At 42.0% G+C, this 27813-nt stretch overlaps 1 protein-coding gene across 2 annotated transcripts in view; it reads right to left on the reverse strand.

Moving 5' to 3' along the window:
* Window positions 1-27813, reverse strand: part of EXOC4 (exocyst complex component 4) — a 685438-nt gene that overhangs the window by 441791 nt on the left and 215834 nt on the right. The window contains exon 10 of one of the 2 annotated variants that reach the window (XR_012233307.1): window positions 2913-3021. The exons of the other annotated variant lie outside the window; for it this stretch is intronic. The gene's annotated coding sequence lies outside the window, so the exon portion shown is untranslated. The remainder of the gene's footprint in view (window positions 1-2912; window positions 3022-27813) is intronic. 2 annotated transcript variants of the gene reach the window in all.

Here is a 27813-nt window from a genome sequence, read left to right on the forward strand (position 1 = left end):
GTAGGATCAACCCTCTTAAAAGTGAATCTGTCGCATATTTTTGCTATGTAATCTGAAGACAGCATGCTGTAGAGGTTAAAACACTGATTTCAGTGATGCCTCTCTTATCAAGTTCCCTCTGCAAGTTCCTTCTGTCCAGAAGCTTATTATTGCTGGGCACGGCAGTGTAATTCCTGGCCTGACTCCGCCCACTTCTGCGATAAGCAGTTTGCTGTCTACAACCACTGTATATACATAGCATGGTGTGGGCGGAGTTAGCTTTCTCAGCTCTGATTCATTCTGCATCTAAAAGCTCTGACTGTGAGAATGGATGAACCCAGTAAACAAAGAAACACATCATTGAATTCAGTATCCCTGCCTACATCATGATGCCCTCAGCTGAGATATCAAAAGCCAGCTGACAGATTCCCTGTAAGCCGTCTTCATGGACATGTAGGTCATAGAAAGTTGAAATAAATGATACCATGATATCTGTGATTCGCAGATAATAAGAATGTCTCATTCTAAAGAAATCCATGCATTTCCTATATGTAAATGAGCTGTTAAGATCTATAGGCCGGACACGGATTGTCATGAGACTCAGCCTTCAGGGCTTATTTTAAATGAAATGGGGGAATCAGTTGTGTGATATGTAATGGCTGACATTATGATCTTATCACACAAAGCTCTGTAGTGAGAACAGAACTATCACAGTAAAGCAGAAGTGGATTGTCTCATTTCAAACACATGTGCAGTAGCACTTGACCTCTCAGAGCGCTGTCAGATCTGACGCAAAGATGTGCCTGATTATAAACAATACAATGCCTGAGAAGCACTGTGAGGACAACTGTAGTACAAATGTCTTTGGAATGAGATAACGTTCATTTCCGCTCTACTGTGTTCGCTTTGCTGTACTGTTAGTTTTGATCTCACTGCAAAGCTATGTGTGATTATCAGAGCAAAATGTCAGTTATTACATGTCTCACACTGTTGATTTCATTTCATTTACAATACGCTCTGGAGGCAGACCTGTGTCTGGAACAGTTAATCTGCATATAATAATAAAAACATGGCTCTCTATCGAGTAAGACATCGGATCGCAGAAATTAAGGTATAATTGTATTCACCTTTCCATGACTATAAGGAAGGTTGATTTTACTGACAGATACCCTTTAACCCCTTCCCGATGTTGAGCGTAACAATATGCCCACATCGGAATCCCTCACTTTGATGTGGGCTCCGGCGCTGAGCCCACATCTTTCCTTGCAGACACGTCAGCTGTTTTGAACAGCTGACATGTGCCTCTAACAGCCACGGGTGGAATCACAATCCACCTGGGCTGTTAACCTGTTAAATGCCGCTGTCAATCTCTGACAGCGGCATTTAACTTGCGATTACCAGAAGCATGTCAGAAATCCCGCCCATCAGTGACCCCATCACGTGATCGCGGGTCACCTATGGGTTGGGCATGACAACCAGACATCTGAAGCAGACCTCTAAGGTTGTCATTACCTGATTGCTATGAGCGACGCCCGGTGGTCGGCGCTCATAGCAAGTGAGCATTTATGCTACGCACAGGCGATCTGATCATCACCTGTGTGTAGCAAAGGCGATCAGATAACGGCAGTTTATACTCTCTTTTGCTTTCTCCCCTGCCCAAGAGATGTGGTACGATCAGACCATGTCCCTGTACTGACAGACACAGTAATTACACAGTACACAGCAGGGGCACATTTATAAGACTATCTCAGCACAGGAACATTTTTTTAAACACATCCAATTGAGGAGATATTTATTCTTCCAACACTCTGAAGGTGACGGCCTTGATTGTAGCTCGCAGTGGCTGGGACATCGCAGCTGGTGAGTTTTGCAGGGTGGCTTTCAAGGTGAATGTGTCTCCACCCGTGTGCGATAACAATGTGGGCCATGTGAACGGGGCTTTGCGTGTGGAGTGAGTGGGGCTATGCAAAGTGGGTAAGGCCATGTGATGGGCGTGGCTTTATACATACACACACATACACTCAGCTTTATATATAGATTTACAATGGGCTTTGGAAGGCCTTGCTGGCATCGCTTGATTATGCCACATACCACATTTTTTTCTCTGCAAGACATTTGAGAAATGGTCCACATGGATAAAAGTTGTCAATATTAAAGTGGAACTCCTTTTCTAGTAGTGGGTAATTCAAGTCCCATAATATATACCCTAAATTATTGGGTATAGCTAGGAGTGTTTTCACAGATTTTATAGACTTTAATGTCATACATGGCCCTTTTGCTTATAAGATCCTTACGAAACATGTGACATTACACCAAACTTACTAATCAAAAAATATGCCACGGATGCCAGAAGGTAGGAAGCAGCTTTCTACTTCCTGTCCAGTGGCCACATATTACCAACCTAGCCAATGGGATGTGGGAAATCGATTTGCACCAACTCTACCTATTAGCAATTACAAATCTTGCAGAATGCATGGCAACACTGAATATATCAAGGGGAAATTGCACTGGCATATACAAATGTTCTCATTAAATCTTTCTCTCTGTGAAACACAACTGATAAACTTGTACTCAACAAGCCATCACAGGAGCAGGAAAGACGCTTCACTTTGAAGCCGGCACAGAACATGCGACCATGCCTGGTGTTATGACCCTCTATGAAGACAATCTTCATCTCAAAGCAATCTACTGTTTATAATGGCTACTGCTTTCATTACGATTCGGGATCAGAGAACTGAAGTACAATGATCTGCACATTGCTTCTGAGAACAACTGTGTGCTCTCCAGTTTAAAAAGTAGTCTGAACTCTCACAGATATGAGAAAAGGATCAAAACTAAAAGAACAGCACCGGCTAGCCTCATTTTACCTTACTGACATTTATTCACAGACTGTCTGCAAATGCAAAGATTTGTCAAAATACCCCTTTACTTACTGCTTGATATTCTGAGGTGGGTTAAGGATATATCCTTTCCTCATCTGGAGAACGGAACTGACTCAGGAGATAAATATGGCAGTCAATGAGTAATAATAGACACACTTATCTGTAGCAAAAAAGTAAAAAAAAACATCTGTGAACAAAGGCTCCTTACTGTGTATCAAAAGCTTGTGTCACTTTACAAAGTCTAATTTACATTATATAACAAATTAACATTATGTTATTTTTCTCAGACTAGTGTTTGCTGTAATGTTACTATACATCAAGGCTTGTTCAGCCTTAGGGTACAAGAGTGCATCTATGTGACTGCAGACTTGTGAATCCTCACAGAACGCATTGGTGCCGGGAGTGGGCAGTCATGTGACTGCAAGTATGCTATTCACATAATTCTGGCCACATTCCAACTAGACGTGTCCAGCCTCGCTAAATTCACTTGCACTGAGCAAGGCCATGCACGTCTAGTCGGCACGTGACCGCATGTATGCAAATCATATATTTGGTCATGCTCCCACAGCTTCCAGAACAGGCATTGAAGAATCCGCACAGAGCGCAGTGCGGATTCACAAGTCTGCAGTCACATAGTGATTTGTACACTAGGCCGGAAAACTCCTCTAAAGAGGGGAAAAGTACAACAGAGTAAACAATGATAAACTTAAAGGACCATTAGCAGAAATGCTTCATTCTATCCATGTTTGTAACTAAATAAAGAGAGAGCTACCTTCTAAGGGTATGTGCACATGCTGCGGATTCTGCTACGGATCCGCAGTGGTTTTGGTCCTGCGGTGTAAAGTACCATTACAGTCAATGGAAATAGAAATCCGCAGGGCACACGGTGCAGAATTTTCCGCGCAGATTTGCTGCGGTTTAAAAACCGCAGCATGTCAATTCTTTGTGTGGATTCCGCTGCAGTTTGGCACCTGCTCCATGGCAGGTGTCAAACTGCAGGGGAAACCCGCAGGCTAAACCAAAGAAAATCTGCAGATAAACCGCAGGTCTTTTGACAAATCCGGGCAGAAAATTCCGCAGGACAATCCGCAGTGTGTGCACACACCCTAAAGCTGGCTATAAACAAGACAATCGTTGGCTAAATATTTGTTACGTCAACATCTCTCCTAACTCCCCCATACACATATATGATCAGCTCAGTGAACAGTAGAAAGATGCTGCCAAACTCCTCTGTCAATGGCTTATCTCCCCTAAAACCAAAAGGACAGATTGTTCCAATTTCAAGAGGCCCTCATACAAATCAGATGTTTGGCCAGCTCCACCAACATTGTCCAGCTTTATTCTTATGTGTATAGGGGCCTTAACGCTGAGACTCAATGGCTGTTACAAGGCGCAAAGGCAGAACTTGATTCTCTTGTGACCAAATGAAAAACAAAGTAACAGGGGCCCCCACTTACTATAAGCCATTTGTAACACTGGCATATGCGACTGCCGTTTCTGAAATCCATATAACCATGTCTCCATCTAGGAAGTACTTCAAGCTTTACAGTAAAGCAGTGTGTAAGATCACAGACTCAGGACAGTGGATGTATTATAAGTGGGTATACAGCATAGAAACTATACGAAACGGCTCTGTGTGATCATAGAAGTGCTCCATAGGGCTGTGCAAGATTCCGACAACCTATCACTAAAGGTTCCGATAACATTATGCTTTAATTTTGCGCTAATGAAAAGATTTATATGGCAATGCTTACCTAAGGGTTTACAACACAAGTTATGGATTATGCAGATAATATATGCAACTGTGTAGATAAAATGTATCACATTTCATACTAGCTATTATACGCAAACATATCTGCTGGACATACATAGAAGACCACTCTGAAAACAATATAAACCAGTTACAAGAAACCAAACTATTTGGTCACAAATAACACTTAGGATGTGTGCACAAGCTACGTTTTTTTAAGCGTTTTTGACACTTTTTTTCCGCATGGGAAACGCTTAAAAAACTATATTAAAACGCATTCCATGCAACCCTATGGGATTCCGCAGTTGATGTGCCCATGCTGCGGATTTTACTGCTGCGGAATCGCATAGCGGTAAAATCCACAGCATGTTCATTATCTCTGTGGAATCGCGGCAATTCTGCCGCCATAGGATTGCAGTGAGCGCTTCATGTGCGGATGGTACCACGGGTCTGGAGGAGAGAAGACTCTCCTCCATGCCCTGGGTACCATATTCCTGTAAAAAATAGAATAAAAACAAAAAATAGTGATATACTCACCCTCCAGCGGCCCCCGGAATCCTTCCCGCCCTCAGCCACACTGCCAGCATTTTCCGGTCCCAGGGATGCATTTTGAGCGAATAACCTGAGATGACGTCACGGTCTCGCGAGCGTGACGTCATCTAGCGTGATTCTGGCAATGAATCCCTGGGACCGGAACCTACCAGGAGCGTACCAGGAGCGTCACTGAGGGCCGGAGGCCATCGGAAGGTGAGAATAACCATATTTCTTTATATTTTTTACATTCTATCCTTTACTATTGATGCCGCATAGGCAGCATCAGTTGTAAAAAGGTGGTCACACTTGTCAAGTGCTATGCTTTACAAGTGTGACCAACCTGTCAAATCACCTTTCCAAGCGATGCTTCAAATCGCTTGGAAAGCGCACGCATTCTGCAAGCTAAAAACGCTTGCAAAACGCTTGTGTTTTGCGGGAAAACGCATGCGAATAGCACATGCATTTTATCCGCGGCAGGGAGTTGCAAAAATGCTGCGGACATTTCCGCAGCATTTCTGCAACGTGGGCACATAGCCTTAAGGAGGTTGTCCACTATTTTTACATTGTTGACCAATCCTTCGTTCTGGTGCTTTGTTACACATATTCTGTGTCAGGAACACCGCACTGAACTTGCTCACTGAGCCAGTGCGCGTGTCCTGAGTAAAGCGAACTGTGCTCAAAGATACCTGTGGAGCGGGCAGCAGCCGAGTAGATGTGTACTTCAGAACAGCAGGACCTGAAGCACGTGACTGCTAGGGGCGTGGCCTAAACTCCAGAGAGCTAGGAGCTGCAAGAGAACTGCTAGCAGGGTAACTGCGAGAAAAAGTTACCAAGGGGCATAGACAGGGAGGATAGTCAGGACGTAGCCAATGAGTCATACACAGAGATAGCTGCAAGGTACAAGAGGGTCGAGTAGAGAGTAGTCAGATCACAGACTGAGTCACACACAGAGAGGATAGCGCAGTACAGAATCAACAGGCAAACTCACAACGGGGAACAGAACCGGGTCAGAACCATATAAACAAGCTATAACAACGAACAGGCACAGGCACACAGAGGTCACCACACTCGGCCAAAGGCAAAAGTATAACTGACAGGGGTTGGAGCTTCTCAGGGGTTTAAGAAATTCTCCCAGAACCAAAAAGAGGCCACAGTCATTAGCGCGAGGTGTGCAGGTCAAAACCTGCACTGAGCTCCAGACATTAACCCCTGACGTGCAGCTCAAAAACCTGCACTGGGATTATGACATTCTGGGACATTTTGCTTGAGAAAAACATGTTAGTGATGCAACCTGCATCACTAACAAAACATTGAGGGCAAAAGGACGCGACAGGTTCTCTTTAAGCCAGTTGAAGATGAAATGATCTCTAAAAGGCCTAAAGTTAAAGATGACACATTTCCTTTGTATTTCAGGCAAAAATATATAAATATTCTCATCTTTTACATTTTAAAAATTACAAAAAGGAAAATAGGCAGATGCAATAGCTTGGGCACCCTGAATGGTTAGTACCTAGTACTGTAGCACCCCATTTTGAAAGGATCACAGCTTGTAAATATTTCTTGTAGCCAGACAAGATTCTTTCAATTCTTGTTTGAGGGGTTTCATCCATTCTTCCTTAGAAAATCCTTCCAGTTTTATGAGATTCCTGGGTCGTCTTGCATTCACTGCTATTTTGCAATTTAGCCACAGATTTTCAATGATATTCAGATCAAGGGACTATGTGGGCCATTGTAAAACCTTCAGCTTGCGCCTTTTGAGGTAGTCTATTGTGGATTCTGAAGTGTGTTTAGACTCATTATCCATATGTAAAAGTCATCCCCTTTTCAAATTCAGCTATTTTACAGATGGTGTTATCTATGCATCAATAATTTGTTGAAATGTCTTTAATTTCATTCTTTCAGCTACTCGTAAAATGTTCCCCATGCCATTGGCTGCAACACACCTCTATGCCAAATGTTTGGCGAGATGTTCTTTTCCTGAAATTCTGTGCTCTTTTTTCTCCACACATACTTTTGATCATTGTGGTCAAATAGTTCTATTCATTGATGCATAGCACTTGTTCCTAAAAGGCATCATGCTTTTAGAGATGTTCTTTTGCACACTTCTACCGCTGAATTATATATGGTGAGGACACCGAACAGGTTTTATTCTGATGACTTTTCCATGGAGGGCTGTGGAGTCAGAGTCATGCAGTCGGAGCCCATTTTGGTGGAGTCTGGAAGTCGTGGAGTTGGAGCCCATTTTGGTGGAGTCGGTGTCACGGAAATTGAGGAGTCGGAGGTTTGGCTTACCGACTCCACAGCCCTGAACCCATGGCTGCTGTTTTTTGGCACAAGGTTAGAGAACGCTGGGTTTTTATAAAGCTGGGAAATTTGCATCACCTGGTCTTTCCTAACGATGCAGTGAAGAAGCCATAAACCCAACAGTTTAATTAAGGTCTGAAACCCCGATAAAAGTTATCTGAGCACACAAATCTCCATGAGTGCCCAAACTTTTGCATTGGTCCATTTACTTTTTTGCAATTTTTAAAATGGAAAAGATGAAAAAAAATTTTTTTTTGCTTAAAATACAAAAGAATAGTATCATTTTTAACTTTAGGCCTTTTAGATAGCATTTCATCTTCAACTTGCTTAATTACCTGTTTACAATCACAGTAATTTTGACCAGGGGTGCCCAAACTTTTACAAGCCACTGTATATTCTAGGCATATGTACACTTTAACTGGTTAGACAGACATTAGCCATTTACTAGCACATGCATGTACAGTTAGGTCCATATATATTTGGACAGAGACAACATTTTTTCTAATTTTGGTTCTAGACATTACCACAATGAATTTTAAACAAAACAATTCAGATGCTGTTGAAATTCAGACTTTCAGCTTTCATTTGAGGGTATCCACGTTAAAGTTGGATGAAGGGTTTAGGAGTTTCAGCTCCTTAACATGTGCCACCCTGTTTTTAAAGGGACCAAAAGTAATTGGACAATTGACTCCAAAGCCATTTCATGGAGAGGTGTGGGCAATCCCTTCATTATGTCATTCTCAATTAAGCAGATAAAAGGCCTGGAGTTGATTTGAGGTGTGGTGCTTGCATTTGGAAGGTTTTGCTGGGAAGGAAACATGTGGTCAAAGGAGCTCTCCATGCAGGTGAAACAAGCCATCCTTAAGCTGAAAAAAAACAGAAAAAACCCATCCAACAAATTGCTACAACATTAGGAGTGGCAAAATCTACAGTTTGGTACATCCTGAGAAAGAAAGAAAGCACTGGTGAACTCATCAATGCAAAAAGACCTGGGTGCCCACGGAAGACAACAGTGGTGGATGATCGCAGAATAATCTCTATGGTGAAAAGAAACCCCTTCACAACAGCCAACCAAGTGAACAACACTCTCCAGGAGGTAGGCGTATCAATATCCAAATCTACCATAAAGAGAAGACTGCATGAAAGTAAATACAGAGGGTTCACTGAACTGTGCAAGCCACTCATAAGCATCAAGAATCAAAAGGCTAGACTGGACTTTGCTAAAAAAATTAAAATCTAAAAAAGCCAGCACAGTTCTGGAAGAACATTCTTTGGACAGATAAAACCAAGATCAACCTCTACCAGAATGATGGAAAGAGAAAAGTATGGTGAAGGCGTGGTACAGCTCATGATCCAAAGCATACCACATCATCTGTAAAACAACGCGGAGGCAGTGTGATGGCTTGGCATGCATGGCTGCCAGTGGCACTGGGTCACTAGTGTGTTTATTGATGATGTGACACAGGACAGAAGCAGCCGAATGAATTCTGAGGTATTCAGAGCCATACTGTGTGCTCAGATCAAGCAAAATGCAGCCAAACTGATTGATTGTCGTTTCATACTACAGATGGACAATGACCCAAAACATAAAACCAAAGCAATCCAGGAGTTTATTAAAGCAAAGAAGTGGAATATTCTTGAATGGCCAAGTCAGTCACCTGATCTCAACCCAATTGAGCATGCATTTCACTTGTTAAAGACTAAACATCAGACAGAAAGGCCCACAAACAAACAGTGACTGAAAACCACTGCAGTGAAGGCCTGGCGGAGCATCAAAAAGGAGGAAACACAGCGTCTGGTGATGTCCATGAGTTCAAGACTTCAGGCAGTCATTGCCAACAAAGGGTTTTCAACCAAGTACTAGAAATGAACATTTTATTTACCAATTATTTAATTTGTCCAATTACTTTTGGTCACTTTAAAAACAGGGTGGCACATGTTAAGGAGCTGAAACTCCTAAACCCTTCATCCAATTTTAATGTGGATACCCTCAAATGAAAGCTGAAAGTCTGAACTGCAACTGAATTGTTTTGTTTAAAATTCATTGTGGTAATGTCTAGAACAAAAATTAGAAAAATGTTGTCTCTGTCCAAATATATATAGACCTAACTGTACATTCACAATATGTGGTTACTGTCTGCTGACATACGATATGTTATATTTGCTTTATTTGTTTCACATTGCTACAATTTCTCATAGTTATTCTTCCTGAATATACCTTACATCTTTATATATATTGCTGGAGTGAGATATATAGTGAGCCGCATACACTAGTTGAGTAATTGTACAATACAATATCCCTACAATGAGTTGACTAATTCTTCCAACTACATTGTTCTCACTTATGTACCTGTCTTGATTCTACATATACATCTCTTGTAATTTTTTGATACTGGTCCAGGTGTTCATATATGATTATATATGTTTTCAACATGATGTGCGTGCACCAGTCTCCTATAGTGCCACCATATTACCACTTGTGTGGTCAATAACGTTTATTTTTACGGTAGTTCGGTTTCTTGCAATTGGTTTACCTAAAGGTGCTGTCACACTTAGCGATGCACCAGCGATCCCCACCAGCGATATGACGCGGTCAGGATCGCTGGTACATCGCTAAGTGGTCGCTAGTGAGCTGCCACACAGGCAGATCTCACCAGCGACATAGCAGGGGTCGGGGGTCGCTACTTACCTGTCAGACGAGGCGATCCTGACATCCTGCCGCCCGCGTCCACGCGTCACTCGTCTCCACAGCAGGAAGCCCAGCAGGAAGCTGATGACGAGAAATGGCCCAGGACGTTCTCGCGCAATCAGCGATAACCAGCAGGGGAGCGGTCGGAGGTAAGTATCAGACATAGCAATATCGCTATAACATCACAAAAACCAGTGACGTTACAGCGATATTGCTAGCGATATCGCTTAGTGTGACAGGCCCTTTAGTTACCCGATAATTACCTTGGATACCAGCTCCCAGCGTCTGCTTACAGTGCTGGGAGCTCGCTGATCGTTGGTCTCCCGCTGCTACACGCAGCTATGCACACTGGCCAGCGGGAGACCAACGATCAAAAAACGATCCAGGACGTTCAAGCACGATCAGCGATACCTAGCGGGGGGGCCGGTCGCTGATATGTGTTTGACACAGCGAGATCGCTGTTGTGTCACAAAATCAGCGATCTCGCTGTGTGTGACGGGGCCTTTAGGCCTCTTTCACACTTCAGTCTTTTGACGTCAGATGAAATCCGCCGATTTTAGAAAAAAACGGATCTGCCATTTTTTTGGCGGAATCCGTTTTATTCCCATAGACTAACATTAGTGGCGGATTGTGATGGATGGTCGTCCGTTGCATCCGTTTTTTCACGGATCCGTTTGAATTTCAGCGTCCTCCGTCTGGAGTAGACGGACAAAGTAACAGTTTTTTCAGTGGTGGACCCGCTTTTTTAAACTGATCATGGCCAGAAGATTTTACCATGCAAGCAATTTAACCCTAAATGCCGTTCTGGAACAGACCAAAAAATCTCAATCTCTCTCTCTCACCGGCAACTGAGTGTGGCTTAAAGGGAATCTGTCTGCAGGTTTTTGCTATTTAATCTGAGAGCAGCATAATATAGAGCAAGAGAGTCCGATATCGGGGATGTGTCACTTACAAAGCTGCGAGTTATAGTTTCAATATACTCATTGTTTTATCAGCCGGAGATTGTGACAAGGCCTCATGTGCACAGCAGTCCAGTTACTAAGTGTAATCCCGCCCCCACAGTTAATTAGCAGCTTGCTGACAATCAGGGGTGTGGGTGGGGTTATACACAACTTTCCAACCAATGCTACCTCTACAACAGATAAAACAAGGATTCTATCAAAACTACACCAAGCAGTCCAGGAAGTGAAAAGTCGCTGGAATCGGGCTCTCTTGCCTTATATTATGCTGCTCTCAGATTACATAGAAAAATAAAAAAAGTTGACAGATTCTCTTCAATAGGAAAAAGACATGGCCTAAAATGCAACCACATGCACCAATATCTTACCACTTTGGCATGAACTAGGCCAATCTAGGTGGTGTTAAGCTACTATACAAGTTAGTGTCTAAAGATGCACCAATCTAAAATCTACCATGGGCCTCTGGCGCAGGCTCAGGCCTAAATTTCTGCTTTCCCCAAACTACGATTAATAAACATGGCACATTGTGCATAAATGCAAAATATATACAGTATTATATTATATATACACATATATATCTATCTATCTATATATATATATATATATATATATATACACACACACACACACACACACACACACAAGCATTTTAGTTAATAAATACAAATAAGAGATTTTATAAATCACAAAAAATACGTTTATCACTATCCACAAGATCCAATTTCCAGTGGTTTACATAATTAAGCCAAAATTGCTCACAAAAGGGAAAAGTTGACCACGTAACCAAGAAGACAAGATGGAAACTATGGACAGATACACAAATGCCAGCAACTAACATGGTAAGTCAACCCTCGGCAGACATTAGTAGTTTCAGGAAAACAGCCAAGGCTTTAATCACATTTCTTTTCAAACACAGCCAGGGATTTGGAATTGCTGTTATTCCAGGAGATGACCCTAATACAGTGCTTAATCAAAGTCGTTGCCAGCGAGAGAGCATCCTGCAGGCTTTAATAAAAACCAATTTCACAAAAGTCGCTATGTCAAAATCATGCTGAACCTGATTACAAAAAAAAACATCAGTGTGGAGAGAAAAAAAATACACAAAAAAGGAAAAGCGCACTTTGCATCTAAGAGCAATAACAATAATACTGGGAACGTCTCTACAGTAAACAGGTGTTTTAGGGGTTTATTTGATCAGGGAGTTCCCATTATATGCGCTAATCACTTGAAATCTATTTCATTGCTTTCCAGAGTCTCAGAACGCTGGCATCAGCTGCATACTGGAGGGCTTGTTAGTGTATATGGAAATTGAGAGAGAATTACCCTATGCTGGGGTCAACGCAACCTGCAAATGAAAAGGTTACAAACATAGTAAGGTCAACCTGGAGTCTCACTGATAAAGGAGAAATAAATGCCTGTGGCAGACTGGCGTCTTATGGAAAATCACAGCACAGTCACACAACTAGTACATGAAATTCTAATGCACCAGCTTAAACAGTGAACCTATAAGTGCATGATAAAAATCATAAAAATCAGGATTACAACACATATTTAGCAGTCTGCAAGACATTCTTATGTCTTATAAAAAGATGTCAGAAAAAAAAATTAGTCACCTCTTGTAGCCATCTATTTTTGAGTGAATGCTATAAAACAGTACATTCATTAAGAAAAAACAGTGATGCACCTTTCAAGTTAAACCTCAACACATTCCCATATATACTGCATATACTTAAGGTCAAGCTCAGTTGACTATAGAATCATAGAATCGTAGAGTTGGAAGGGACCTCCTGGGCCATCTGGTCCAACCCCCTGCTCAAAGCAGGATTCGCTAAATCATCCCAGTCAGATGTCTGTCCAGCCTCTGTTTGAAGACTTCCATTGAAGGAGAACTCACCACTTCTCGTGGCAGCCTGTTCCACTCATTGATCACTAACTGTCAAAAAGCTTTTTCTAATATCTAATCTGTGTCTCCTCCCATTCAGTTTCATCCCATTGCGTCTAGTCTTTCCTTGTGCAAATGAGAATAAAGATGATCCTTCTGCAATGGGATAGCCCTTGAGATATTTGTAGACAGTTATTAAGTCTCCTCTCAGTCTTCTCTTTTGCAAGCTAAACATTCCCAAATCCTGCAACCTTTGCTCATAAGACAGGGTTTGCAGACCGGTCACCATCTGGTCGCTCTTTCCTGAACTTGCTCCAGTTTGTTGATGTCTTTTTTAAAATGTGGCGCCCAAAACTGGACACAGTATTCCAGATGAGGTCTGACCAAAGAGGAGTAGAGGGCAATAATGACTTCACGTGATCTCGACTGTATGCTTGTGTTAATACATCCTAGAATTGCATTTGCCTTTTTTGCTGCTGCATCACACTGTTGACTCATACCCAGTCTGTGATCTATTAGTATACCCAAGTCTTTTTCACAGGTGCTGTTCCTTAGCCCTATTCCTCCCATTCTGTATATGCTTTTTTCATTTTTATTGCCCAGATGTAGTACTTTGCATTTTGCCACGTTAAAAACCATTCTGTTAGTTGCTGCCCACTGCTCCAGTTTATATATTTTTGAATCCTCTCTCTTCTCTAGTAATAGCTATCCCTCCTAGCTTTGTGTCATCAGCAAATTTAATCAGTTTACCCTCAATTCCTTCACCTAAATCATTGATAAAGATTTTGAACAATACAGGGCCCAGGACAGAGCGCTGTGGTACCCCACTTGAGACATTCTTCCAACTGGATGTGCAGCCATTTACGACCACTCTTTGGGTCCGATCACTAAGCCAGTTATGAATCCACCTAACAGTTGCCTTGTCCATTCCATACTTAGTCATTTTTTCAAAAAGGATTGTGTGAGATACTTTGTCAAATGCTTTGCTGAAGTCAAGATATACTATATCTACAGCATTTCCCTGACCCACCCAATCAGTGATTCTGTCATAGAAGGAAATTAAGTTAGTCTGACATGACTTATTAGTTACAAACCCATCCTGACTCTGTTTAATCACTTCATTCCTATCCAGGTACTGACATACATGTTGTTTAATAATTTGTTCAAAGATCTTTCCTGGTATAGAAGTCAGACTCACCGGCCTATAGTTGCCTGGGTCCACCTTCTTCCCCTTTTTGAAGATAGGAACATTTGCTCTTCTCCAGTCTTCTGGGACTTCTCCTGTTCTCCAAGAATTTTCAAAGATTATGGAGAGCGGTTCAACATTTTTTTCTGCTATCTCCTTCAATACTCTGGGGTGTAATTCATCTGAACCTGGAGACTTGAATTCATTTAGGTTAGCTAAGTGTTTCCTCACTATATTTCTGTTTATAGATATCCTGGATTCTTCTATTCCCTTAAAAGGATAGTGAAGAATAGTTGATGTTACATTTCCTTTCTGAGAGAAAACAGATGCAAAATAGGAATTTAAAAGTTCGGCCTTCTCAACATCCTGTCTTGCCATTTCATCATTTTCATCCTGTAAAAATCCTATAGCATCTTTGACTTTTCTTTTACTTTTGACATATCCCCAAAATTCTTTATTACTGCTTTGACGTCTCTTGCAAGCCTCAATTCATTGTCAGCTTTAGATAATCTGATTTGTGCCCTGCAGGTTCTGCAGACAGCATTATATTCTTCTTTTGATATGCCTCCCTCTTTCCATTTTATAAACATTTCTTTCTTCCTTTTTAGCATGTGCTTAAGTTCTGTGTTCATCCATCCTGGTTTCCTTAAATGCTTCCTATTCTTCCCTCTTTTCGGAATTGTTAATGATTGTGCTTTGAGAATTTAATTTTTCAAGATTTTTCATCCTTCCTGGACATTTTTGTCCTTAAGGATATCCAGCCATTGGATCCCTCCAATTCTCTTTCTGAATCCCTTAAAATCTGCCTTTCTGAAGTCTAACCTTGACGTCTGAGTCTTCACATGTCTTTCTCCTCTAGTTATCCAAAATTCTAAAATAGCATGGTCGCTACCTCCTAGGGTCCCAGCCACTTTTACCTCCTCAACCATTTCCTCCCTTTTTATAAGGATTAGATCTAAGATAGCAGTTCCCCTTGTTTTCTACCCTACCTTTTGTAAGATAAAGTTGTCAGCAAGAGAGGATAAGAATTTCCTTGACCTGTTAGCTTTGCCTGAGAGAGATTCCCAACAAATGTCTGGATAGTTGAAATCTCCCATGACAACTATGCCATATTTTTTGGAGAACTTGGCCATTTGATGCATAAAGAGTTCAACCATATCTTCAGCTTGCACAGGCAGCCTGTAGTAAATGCCTACAATGGTGTCCTTTCCATTGTTCTGTCCTTGTATTCTTACCCAAACAGTTTCCACAGAACTTCCAGTCTCTGAAGCTTCAATCTCTGTGCAGAAATACGTGTTTCTAACATACAATGCGACACCTCCTTCTCGTTTATCAAGTCTATTTCATGCAAATAAGTTGTATCCTTCTAGCCTTGTATTCCAATCATGTGTATTGTCCCACCAAGTCTCAGTGATGACATCATATTTCTTTTCCTGTGTTAGTAGTTCCAGTTCTCCTTGTTTGTTGCCCATGCTTTGTGCATTAGTATAGAAACATTGTAGTTTGTGATTGGTTTCTCTTTCTCCAATATTTTTATTATTTAGATTTTTTTTGTCTTTGTTCTTTCCTCCCATTTCTAACAGCAGAGTTCTCATTAGCATTTGTCAGGTGTATGGCTTTTTCTGGCCTTTTCCTTCCCTTCCCGCAGGGAAGAGAAAAGGCGTGTTTAACATAAAGCCAGCTGAGGTCTGGTCCTATCATGTGAACATTGTCACTTGGGAGACACCGGATTGGTTTTTGGAATAGAATGGTAAATCTAATATCTCCTGAGTAATACTTGGCTGTGGGAGTTTGACACCTGGAATGGCATGAAGTAAAAGAGGCATATGTACCACAGATAAAAATGTATCATTTTCTACAGCTGATGAGTACCGTATTTTCCGGCGTATAAGACGACCCCCCAACTTTTCCAGTTAAAATAGAAAATTTTCTTAAAAGTCGGGGGTCTTCTTATATGCCATGTGTCATCTTATATGCCGGGTGTGGGGGAGTGGTCCCGATGACAAAGGGAGGGTGTACGTGGAGTTATCATCCCCCTTTTACCTCATTGGTGGCAGCGGTGCTGTCTGAGGGTCTCTGTGCTGGGGATCGGCGGCTACTCTATCTGCACTGTGGCGGCTCTGTGCTGGGGATCGGCAGCGGCTCCTCTTTGTTCAGCGTGGGGGCGCGGTGCTGGGGGGTGGCTGCGGAGGCTCTCTGTCCAGCGTCGGGGCTCCTCCGGCATTTCCCCAAAGCCTGGAGGCCCAGGCAGCTCCATTGCTGTGATGCGGTGGCCTCCCTGAAAATGGCCGCTGGAGCCCGTGTATGCTCAGTTTCAGATCTCGTCTCCCGAAATCTCGGGACGAGATCTGAATCTGAGCATGCGTGGGCTCCGGCGGCCATTTTCCCGGAGGCCACCACATCACGGCGATGGAGCTGCCTGGGCCTCCAGGCTTTGGGGAAATGCCAGAGGAGCCCCGACGCTGGACAGAGAGCCTCCGCAGCCGCCCCCCAGCACAGCGCCCCCACACTGAACAAAGAGGAGCCGCCGCCGACCCCTAGCACAGAGCCGCCACACTGCTGAAGGAGGAGCCGCCGCACTGCTGCCACCAATGAGGTAAAAGGGGGATGATAACACCATTTACACCCTCCCTTGTTCATCGGGACCACTCCCCCCATATGCACTCGTTGTATAAGACGACACCCGGCATATAAGACGACCCCCGACTTTTAAGCAGATTTTCAGGGGTTAAAAAGTCGTCTTATATGCCGGAAAATACGGTAGTTGTTTTAATGGGAATCTCAGATTTACAAATAATCTGTCAAAACTTTTTCCTATAAAATAAAAACAGCATGATGTAGGGATTAAGACCCTGATTCTAGCAATGTGTCACTTACTGGGCTGCTCACTATCGCTTTGATAAAATCACAGATTATCTGCTGCAGATGTAGCAGTTCTCTGAATGGTGAGCTCTGTATAACCCCGCTCACACCACTGGATTGGCAGCTTGTTGTGTACACTGCTAATCAGTGGAGGGGGCGGGGTTATACAGAACAGGAGGACTACATGGCATAAGACAACTAGTCTGCTAGGGATTATCTTATGATAAACAGTGATTTTATGGTAGCATGATACAGGGATAATAAATATATATATTTTGGAATTATTTTTTTTCAAACAAAATGGCACTAGCAAGCGCGCAGTAGCATCTCTCTCTTTCTGATAGATGCTACTGCAGAGGTGCCGCCACTATTTTTGCAGAGAAAAAAAAAATAGGCCTCATCAAGATCGTGCCGGCAGCGCCTGCGCAGTAGCATCTATCAGAACACAATAGATGAATACTGCACAGTCGCCAATTTGCTAGAGAAAAAAATAGAATCCATCAAGACGGCAATGGCGCCACCTGTGCAGTAGCATCTAACAGAATGATGCTACTGCGCAGGTGCCACCGGAGGCATTTTGATGAAGCCTAATTTTTTTTTCCTCCGTCAAAATGGCGACAGCGCTTGCGCAGTAGCATCTAATGGAACGCCGCCACACCATTTTGTATGGAAATAAAAATTCTTAAACAAAACTATATGTCTAAATAAAACTAAAATACGCATATTATCCCCATATCATGCTGCAGAGCAGCCGCCGCCTGCCTGAGGAATGTGATTTTTTTTTTTTTCAAACCATATTATATACAGTATGTAAACAAGGGAGCAGGTGAGTGAGGAATCAGTGACCTGTCAGAAGCCATACACATGAATACCTAATCAGAGCACCACACGAAGACCCTCACAGGCCGCCCCGGAGCACGAGCATATCAATAACTCAAAATTGCAAATAATAATAACCACAACACGGATTTCATCAACCAAGGTATCATTTTAATCAGTATAACGGCGCCAACCTGACACTGTCTGTATGTTACTGTGCACAATCCTGCTGACAGGTTCCCTTTAAAAGTAGTAGTCTCAATTTAACAATCATAAGTTAAAACCTGAGATAGGTATAATGGTCATTTGTCCACTTACTTTTGGCCATATACTGTATTTAATGTTCATTACACCAGGAATACTGTATGTTTGATACTGGTTAAATTCTTTGTTCAGTTTGTTTCTACCTTGATCAGCATGAAACAGGATAAAACAACCTGTGTACCCTACTGGTAAGAAAATTAGTGCGGCTAAAATCACTTCACCCTTGTGATCATCTCATATATAATGTACGGTATATCAAATACAAATAATGATTTTGACAAAGTTTATCATGTCTAATTTTTGCATATTTGCACAGTATGTTATTTCAAAGAAAAGATCATCTCACGTTCTGTCGAGACGCGGTGCGAGAATGTGTGCTTGACATTTCGGCCAGCTGCTCCTTTACAAATTACAGTTAAAATAGTAAATGAGACTCAAAAACAAAAATATGCATCCTATTATAGCTGAGCCACTAGGGAAGAAGCAAAAGGGAAGTGAGGCAGGTAGGTGTCAAGGCAAACCTCTGACACTGACAAGTAATTATGCTTTAATACTTTTAATTGCACCCATTGGGTATGAGGCACAATTAAAAGGTGATTGAACATGTCTTAAGAGGCAACTTTCTTCTTGACTTATGCTCTCCTTCTGTACACATCCAAGACATACGTAATCAATTTTTCATTCCAGCCCAATCACTTTCCTACCTGACAGGTCTAGAACTGCTGCTAATGAGAGTTTGGAGACCCACCACACCCCCTGAAAAAGGAAGCAAATTAATATTTTACATTAAATTACTGAGTATGCAAAACCAAGTGTCATTGCTAAATAATTTCAGAATACAGATTTCAATGTGTATCGACATCTCCTCCTCATCAGCAAAAGGTCCAAATGGATGGCTGGCTTGCTCATCAATTATGAAATCCAAGAGACCTTTCTCCTCAACTATAGAAGGACTCTCAAAGTGCATATGTCCGCCAAGTTAGAAGGTAAAAATTAGAGTTGTTTATACGCAGCACCTTCATGAAAAGGATTAGGAAGTATTAATATCTAAAGGTATCTATATGTAACAATTATCGTATTACAGCTATTTCGCTCCACTGCCCCACATAGACATCATCTCTTACACCAAGTGAGTAGTTATACATTGATAGGAAGTTAACTACAGCAACAGCTTATATCATGTAAAAATAAGAATTGGACATGTTAACCCCTTCATGACCAGATCTTTTTTTTTTTGTTTTACGTTTTTTTTTTCACGCTCCCCTCCTCCCCAGAGCCATAACTTTTTTATTTTTCCATCAATATGGCCATGTGAGAGTTTATTTTTTGCAGGACGAGTTGCACTATTGAATGACACCATTGATTTTATCATGTCGTGTACTACAAAACAGGAAAAAAAATTCCAAGTCCGGTGAAAATGGAAAAAAAAGTGCAATCCCACACTTGTTTTTTGTATGGCTTTTTTGCTAGGTTCACTAAATGCTGTAACTGAGCTGCCATTATCATTCTCCAGGTCATTTTGAGTTCAGACACCAAACATGTCTAGGTTCTTTTCATCTAAGTGGTAAAAAAAAAATTCCAAAGTTTGCTAAAAATAAATACATTTAAAAAAAATTGCACCATTTCCCGAGACCTGTAGCGTCTCCATTTATATTGATCTTGGGTTGGGTGAGGGCTTATTTTTTGCATGCCAAGCTGACGTTTTTAATGATACCACTGTGGTGCAGATATGATCTTTTGATGGCCATTTTAATGCAATGTCGCGGCAACCAAAAAAGCGTAATTCTGGCGGTTTGATTTTTTTTTATCACTATGCTGTTTAGCGATCAGTTTAATCCTTTTTTTTATTGAACACAGCGATACCAAATGTGTATGTTTGATTTTTTTTTATTGTTTTATTTTGAATGGGACGAAAAGGGGGTGATTTGAACTTTTATATTTTTATTTTTTTTATATTTTTAAAAACTTTTTTTTACTTTTGGCATGCTTCAATAGTTTCTATGGGAGACTAGAAGCTGCCATAGCCCAATCGGCTCAGCTACATAGATGTGATTATCAGTTCACCTCTATGTAGCTGAATTAGTAACTTGCTATAAGTGCCGACCACTGGGTGGTGCTCATAGCAATCCAGCACTGACAACTATAGAGGTTTACAGGAGACCTCTGGTTGTCATGTCAACGAACCTATGACCCCCAATCACGACAGGGTTTACTGGTGTGCGCATTTCCAGAACAACTGCCGAAAGCGCCATTTAAATGCCTCTGTCAAAACAGCTGACATGTCCCGGAAAAGATGTGGGCTCACGAAGCAAAGAAGAGGACCTGCCTCCAGCATGGTTATGACTAAGAACATTTTTGATCGAAACGCGTAATCTCCTGGATCTACAATTTTAACAGCATGTTTTTAAAGATATTGCAATAAAGATGAAGTTTTAACGTATATTCAACCATCTGATTTGGATGTTTGTTGCTGGAACTTTTTTGTTTTAAATCAGATAAAAAATAAGAACACTGTGTAATGAAAGGGATATCTCACATGATAAAGGGTAAAAATGATTACCGTATATACTCGAATATAAGCCGAGATTTTCAGCCCGTTTTTTTGGGCTGAAAGTCCCCCTCTCGGCTTATATTCGAGTCATATACACCGGGGGGTCGGAGGGGGAGGGGGGCGGGGGTGTCAGGTCATACTTACCCGTCCTGACGCTGTCTCTTGAGCCCCCAGTTTCTCCGCGCTCTCTGTTCCTGCCTTCAGTGGTCACGTGGTACCGCTCATTAAAACTCATGAATATGCGCATATTCATGAGTTTTAATGAGCGGTATCACATGACCGCTGAACGCAGGAAGAGAGAGCGCGGAGAAGCTGGGGGCTCAAGACACAGCGTCAGGACGGGTAAGTATAGCGATACTCACCTGTTCTGCGTCCATGGCTGCTTGATGCTGTCTGTCATCGGTCAGTGACTTGAGACAGCAGAGGGCGCGGTGACGTGATTAGTGCGCGCCGCGCCCCCTGCAGTCTGAACGTCACTGACTGATGACGTGGCAGATAGCGGTGAGCAGCCATGGACGCAGGACAGGTGAGAATCTGACACCCAGCGACGGAGAGGTGAGTATGTCATTTTTTTTATTTTTACATGCAGCAGCAGCGGCAGCACATGGGGGAATAATCTTTAGGAGCTTCTAATGGGGGCAGTATATGGGGGAACAATCTATGGAGCTTCTTATGGGGGCAGTATATGGGGGAATAATCTATGGAGCTGCTTATGGGGGGGCAGTATATGGGGGAACAATATGGAGCTTCTTATGGGGGCAGCATATGGGGGAATAATCTATGGAGCTTCTAATGGGGGCAGCATATGGGGGAACAATCTATGGAGCTGCTTATGGGGGCAGTATATGGGGGAACAATATGGAGCTTCTAATGGGGGCAGCATATGGGGGAATAATCTATGGAGCTTCTAATGGGGGCAGCATATGGGGGAACAATCTATGGAGCTTCTTATGGGGGCAGTATATGGGGGAACAATCTATGGAGCTTCTTCTGGGGACACCATATGGGGGAATAATCTATGGAGCATTTCCCACCCTAGGCTTATACTCGAGTCAATAAGTTTTCCCAGTTTTTTTGTGGCAAAATTAGGGGGTCGGCTTATACTCGGGTCGGCTTATACTCGAGTATATACGGTAAATCACAGTATACCCATTCTAATGGGGGCAGTATATGGGGGAAAAATCTATGGAGCTTCTAATGGGGGCAGCATATGGGGGAACAATCTATGGAGCTTCTTATGGAGGCAGTATATGGGGGAACAATCTATGGAGCTTCTTCTGGGGACACCATATGGGGGAATAATCTATGGAGCATTTCCCACCCTAGGCTTATACTCGAGTCAATAAGTTTTCCCAGTTTTTTTGTGGCAAAATTAGGGGGTCGGCTTATACTCGAGTATATACGGTAAATCACAGTATACCCATAAAAATGTATAGGGAAAAAAAAAAAATTCTATACAAGATAATTTAAATAAACAGAAAAAAAAAATCAATGAAGAAAGAAGATAATGATGTATTTCCCTCTAATGATATCCCTTTAAATGCTGCCAATGAAACATGGGATACCACAACATAATACTCAAATTCACATACAAAATAATATACACAAAGTTCATAAGCAAAATTCAATTTGAAAAAGACCACAACAATCTATTACCCTATAAAGAAATCCCTTTAAATGATGATAATATGCCGGTGAGCCATGGGACAACTCAAATTATCTAAAGTCAAAATTACCCCTAATAGGATTAATTAGCTGCCACATAACATATAATTACCGGTAACAGCAGGTCCCGTGTGTCCGCTCGGCGTCCCCCCACTCCGATGCGCGTTTCGCCATCAGCTTCTTCTGGGGGGGCGTTGGCCACTAATGCTCAGATCTTTAGCCGTTCTTGCTCTTCTCAATACAATGTCTCTGTCTCTATAATTAAGGATCCTAGCAATGATAGTATGGGGGGGGATCCCGGTGGGAGGGGCCTCATGGGAACACTGTGCACTCTTTCCACCGCAAACAGCTCAGTCAGGTTGTCAGTACCAATCTTAATACAGAGCCAGTCCTTAATAAACTCTGTAGGATCAGTCCCTTCTGCCTTTTCAGGGACACCCACTAGTCTCACATTGTTCTGCCTGGAGTGGTTTTCCAGGTCGTCAATTTTATCAGCCAGAATAGCACACTGCTGCAGACATTGAGTATGAGACTTCTGTAGCTTGGAAAGTTGGTCTTCCAACACACTCACTCTTTCCTTCACTGCCCCCTCTCTAGTATCAGCTTTATTCATGGCTGCCTTCATACTGGTCATTTCATTCTTTATGCCATCAACCCTCTGTGTAAGGGTTGTTAGTGCAGTCTTACAAAATATGACCAGGTCATATATGTCTCTCATAGTGGGCTCCCCATACTACAGGGCTCCTCCAACATTTCAACTGGCCACATAATGGAATACTTCCTGGGCAACCGTTAGCAACATCAACTGCAATCAAGCTTTTGCGACAACTGGCAATGAGTCTTTTACGCTCTGGTGGAATGATGGCCCACTCGTCTTTGCAGAATTGTTTTAATTTAGCCACATTGGAGGGTTTCCGAGCATGAACCGCCTTTTTAAGGTCATGTCACAGCATCTCAATTGGATTAATGTCAGGAAATTGAGTAGGCACCTTAAAAGTCTTAATTTTGTTTTAATTAAGCCACTTGAAGGTGAACTTGCTGGTGTGTTTTGGATGATTGTCATGCTGAATAACCCAAGTGGGCTTCAGCATGAGGTCACGAACAGATGACCGAATATTGTCCTTCAGGATTTTTTGGTAGACAGCAGAATACATGGTTCTATTTACCACAGCATGTCTTCCAGGTCCTGAGGCAGCAAAACAGCCCCAGACCATCACCATATTTTACTGATGGCATGATGTTCTTTTTCTGAAATGCTGTGTTATTTCTATGCCAGACGTAATGCGACAAACACCTTCCAAAAAGTTAAACTTTTGTCTCGTCTGTGCACGGAGTATTCTCCCAAAAGTCTTGGGGATCAAAATGTTTTCTGGCAAAACTGAGATGAGCCTTTATGCTTTTATTGCTCAACAGTGGTTTTAGTCTTAGAACTCTGCCATGGAGGCAATTTTTGCCCAGTCTCTTTCTTATGGTGAAGTCATGAACACTGATCTTAAATGAGACAAGTGAGGCCTGCAGTTCTTTGGATGTTGTTGTGGGGTCTTTTGTGACCTCTTGGATGAGTTGTCACAGTGCTCTTAGGGTAAGTTTATTCAGCCAGCCATTCCTGGTTAGGTTCACCACAGATCCAGGTTTTCGTCATTTGTAGATAATGGCTCTCACTGTGGTTTGCTGGAGTCCCAAAGCTTTAAAAACGTCTTTATAACCTTTTTCAGACTGATAACTACTCTCTCTCATTTGTTCCAGAATTTCTTTGGATCGGGGCATGATATCTAACTTGATGACCTTTCCATCTACTTCATTTTGTCAGGCAGGTCTTATTTAAGTGAGTTCTTGATTGAGAAAAGGTGTGGCAGTAATCAGGCCTGTGTGTGGCTTGGATTTCTTTTTCCCTTAATAATAAAGAATTTAATTTAAAAACTTCATTTTGTGCTTACTTGTGTTATCCTTGTGTAATAGATAAATTTGGCTGGTAATCTGAAACATTTAAGTATGACAAACATGCAAAGGAGTAGGAAATTGGGATGGGGCAAACACTTCACACAACTATATCTGTGTGAGTAGTAACAGGCTGCAGCTGACACTATTGAGGTTTTGTGGCTGCAATGGTACAATCTCTGCATTTTTCGAGACTTTCTATCCATCATGTCAATATTTTGTGCACAAAATTTGTAAAATATATACAGTGACATGGAAAAGTTTGCGCACCCCTAGGTCACAATTTATTGTGAACAGTTAATCAAGTTAAAGATGAAATGATCTCTAAAAGGCTTAAAGTTAAAGATGACACATTTCATTTGTATTTTAGGAAAATGAGAGAGACTTTAAATTTATTTCTAAAGGATTAGCAAAAGTTTTTCAGTAATAGTTGATGAATTCCAAGATTAGTTTAGTATATATTTTTAGGTCTCTGCTGGAAATGGTCTTTAACACTAAGGGTATAAATGGTCTTTAACACTAAGGGTATGTGCACGAGTTGCAGATTTGTTGTGGATGCGCAGCGGATTTTCCGCGAGGAATCGCTGCAGATTCGCAAGTGTTTGCCCATACAATGTTAACCAAAGGAAAAATAAAATTGCTGTGCACATGCAGCGGAAAATTCCGCACGGAATCAGCAGCGGTTTATTTTCCGCAGCATGCCAATTCTTTGTGTGGATTATGCTGTGCTTCTACATCCAATTCATTATAGAAAACTGCAGGCCAAAAAACGCATGACAATCCGCCTTAAAAATGCGTGGATTTTGACCTGCGGATTCTGCCAAGAGATGCAGAATCCTCTCAGGAAATTCCTGAGCCCAATCCGCAACGTGTTCACATACCCTAAAAATAATCTTTATTTATATGGCATCAACATATTCCACAGTGCTTTAGAATTCAACAGTTCACATACAAGACATAAGTAGCGTTAAACATAACACAATAATTAAAGCAAAGATAAGCAGCACGGTGGCTCCGTGCTTAGCATTGCAGCGCTAGGGTCCTGGGTTCAAATCCCACCAAGGACAACGTCTGCAAGGAGTTTGTATGTTCTCCCCGTGTTTGAATGGGTTTCCTCTGGGTTCCTCCCACACTCCAAAGACATACTGATAGGGATTCTAGATTGTGAGCCCCAATGGGGACAGTGATTATAATGTATATAAAGCTCTGCGGAATTAATGGCGCTATATAAATGAGTAAAATAATAAAATAATGACAACCCTGCTTGTAAGAGCTTACAATCTACAGTGGGTACAGAAAGTATTCAAACCCCTTTAAATTTTTCACTCTGTTTCATTGCAGCCATTTGGTAAATTCAAAAAAGTTCATTTTTCTCATTAATTTTTCTCACTCTGCATCCCCATCTTGACTGAAAAAAACCAAGAAATGTAGAATTTTTTGCAAATTTATTAAAAAGGAAAAACTGAAATATCACATGGTCATAAATATTCAGACCCTTTAATCAGACACTCATATTTAGGTCACATGCTATCCATTTCCTTGTGATCCTCCTTGAGATGGTTCTAGCTTCTTCATTGGAGTCCAGCTGTGTTTAAACTGATCGGACATGATTTGTAAAGGCACACACCTGTCTATATAAGACCTCACAGCTCACAGTTCATGTCAGACCAAATGAAAATCATGAGGTCAAATGAATTGGCCAAGGAGCGCAGAAACAATTGTGGAAAGGCACAGATCTGGCCAAGGTTACAAAAGAATTTCTGCAATACTCAAGGTTCCTAAGAGCACAGTGGCCTCCAAAATCCTTAAATGGAAGATGTTTGGGACCACCAGAAGTCTTCCTAGACCTGGCAGTCCAGCCAAACTGAGCAATTGTGGGAGAAGAGCCTTGGTGAGAGAGGTAAAGAAGAACACCAAGATCACTGTTGCTGAGCTCCACAGATGCAGTAGGGAGATGGAAGAAAGTACCACAGAGTCAACTATCACTGCAGCCCTTCACCAGTCAGGCCTTTATGGCAGAGTGGCCCAACGGAAGCCTCTACTCAGTGCCAGACATATGAAAGCCCACACAGAGTTTGCTTAAAAACAGATGAATGACTCCCAGACTACGAGAAATAAGTTTCTCTGGTCTGATGAGACGAAGATAGAACTTTTTGGTGATAATTCTAAGTGGTATATGTGGAAAAAACCAGGCACTGCTCATCACCTGCCTAATACAATCCCAACAGTGAAACATGGTGGTGGCAGCATCATGCTATGGGGGAGATTTTCAGCTGCAGGGACAGAACAATAAGTTGCAATTGAAGTTAACATGAATGCGGCAATGTACAAACATATCCTGGATGAAAACCTTTTCCAGTGTGCTCTGCACCTCAGACTTGGCAAAAGGTTCGCCTTCCAACAAGACAATGACCCCAAGCACACAGCTAAAACAACAAAGGAGTGGCTTCAGAACAACTCTGTGACCATTCTTGACTGGCCCAGCCAGAGCCCTGACCTAAACCCAATAGAGCATCTCTGGAGAGACCTGAAAATGGCTGTCCACCATCGTTCACCATCCAACCTGACGTAACTAGAGAGGATCTGCAAGGAAGAATGGCAGAAGATCCCCAAATCGAGGTGTGAAAAACTTGTTGCATCATTCCAAAGAAGACTCATGGCTGTACTAGCTCAAAAGGGTGCTCCTACTCAATACTAAGCAAAGGGTCTGAATACTTATGACCATGTGATATTTCAGTTTTTCTTTTTTAATAAATTTGCAAAAATTTCTACATTTCTGTTTTTTTCCAGTCAAGATGGGGTGCAGAGTGTACATTAATGAGAAAAAAAATGAACTTTTTTGAATTTACCAAATGGCTGTAATGAAACAAAGTGAAAAATGTAAAGGGGTCTGAATATTTTCTGTACCCACTGTACAATGAGGTGGAGGAGACACAAAGTACAAGCGTTTATTTACAATGATGGTCCAGCCATCTTGAGGGAATGAGGATAGTTAAATGCTGCATGAGCTGGTCACCAGCCACTATTTCTAGTTCTTTTGGGTGCGGTGGAGTTTGATGGAGAATTATTTTCGAATAGTCAACTGGCTATATATAAAAGCACTTTAAGTAGGGAACGTGATAGGCCGCCCTAAACAGATGTGTTTTTAGGGAGCACCTAAAACTGTATAAGTTGTGGTTAGTCCTAATTTCTTGGGGCAGAGCATTCCAGAGGATTGGTGCAACTTGTGATAAGTCTTGGAAACGCGAGAGGAAGGTACAGATTAGTGTGGATGTTAGTCGAAAGTACCTTGCGAAGCGCAACGAGCGGGTAGGCCGGTAAACAGAAATGATGGGGGAGATGTAGGGGGGTGCCGCTCTGTAGAGAGATTCGTGGGTGAGAACAAGCAGTCTAAATTGGATCCTATAATGTATGGGCAGCCAGTGGAATGACTGGCACAGAGCGGAGGCATCCGAATACCAATAAGCCAGATAGACGACCTTGGCTGCTGCATTAAGACTTAAGCGCTAAACCTTAAAGGGAATCTGTCACCCACAAGGCGGTTTTAAC

Source organism: Dendrobates tinctorius, unplaced genomic scaffold (assembly GCF_039654945.1).
Source record: "Dendrobates tinctorius isolate UK_male_01 unplaced genomic scaffold, ASM3965494v1 ptg000066l, whole genome shotgun sequence".
Classification (NCBI taxonomy): Eukaryota; Metazoa; Chordata; class Amphibia; order Anura; family Dendrobatidae; genus Dendrobates; species Dendrobates tinctorius.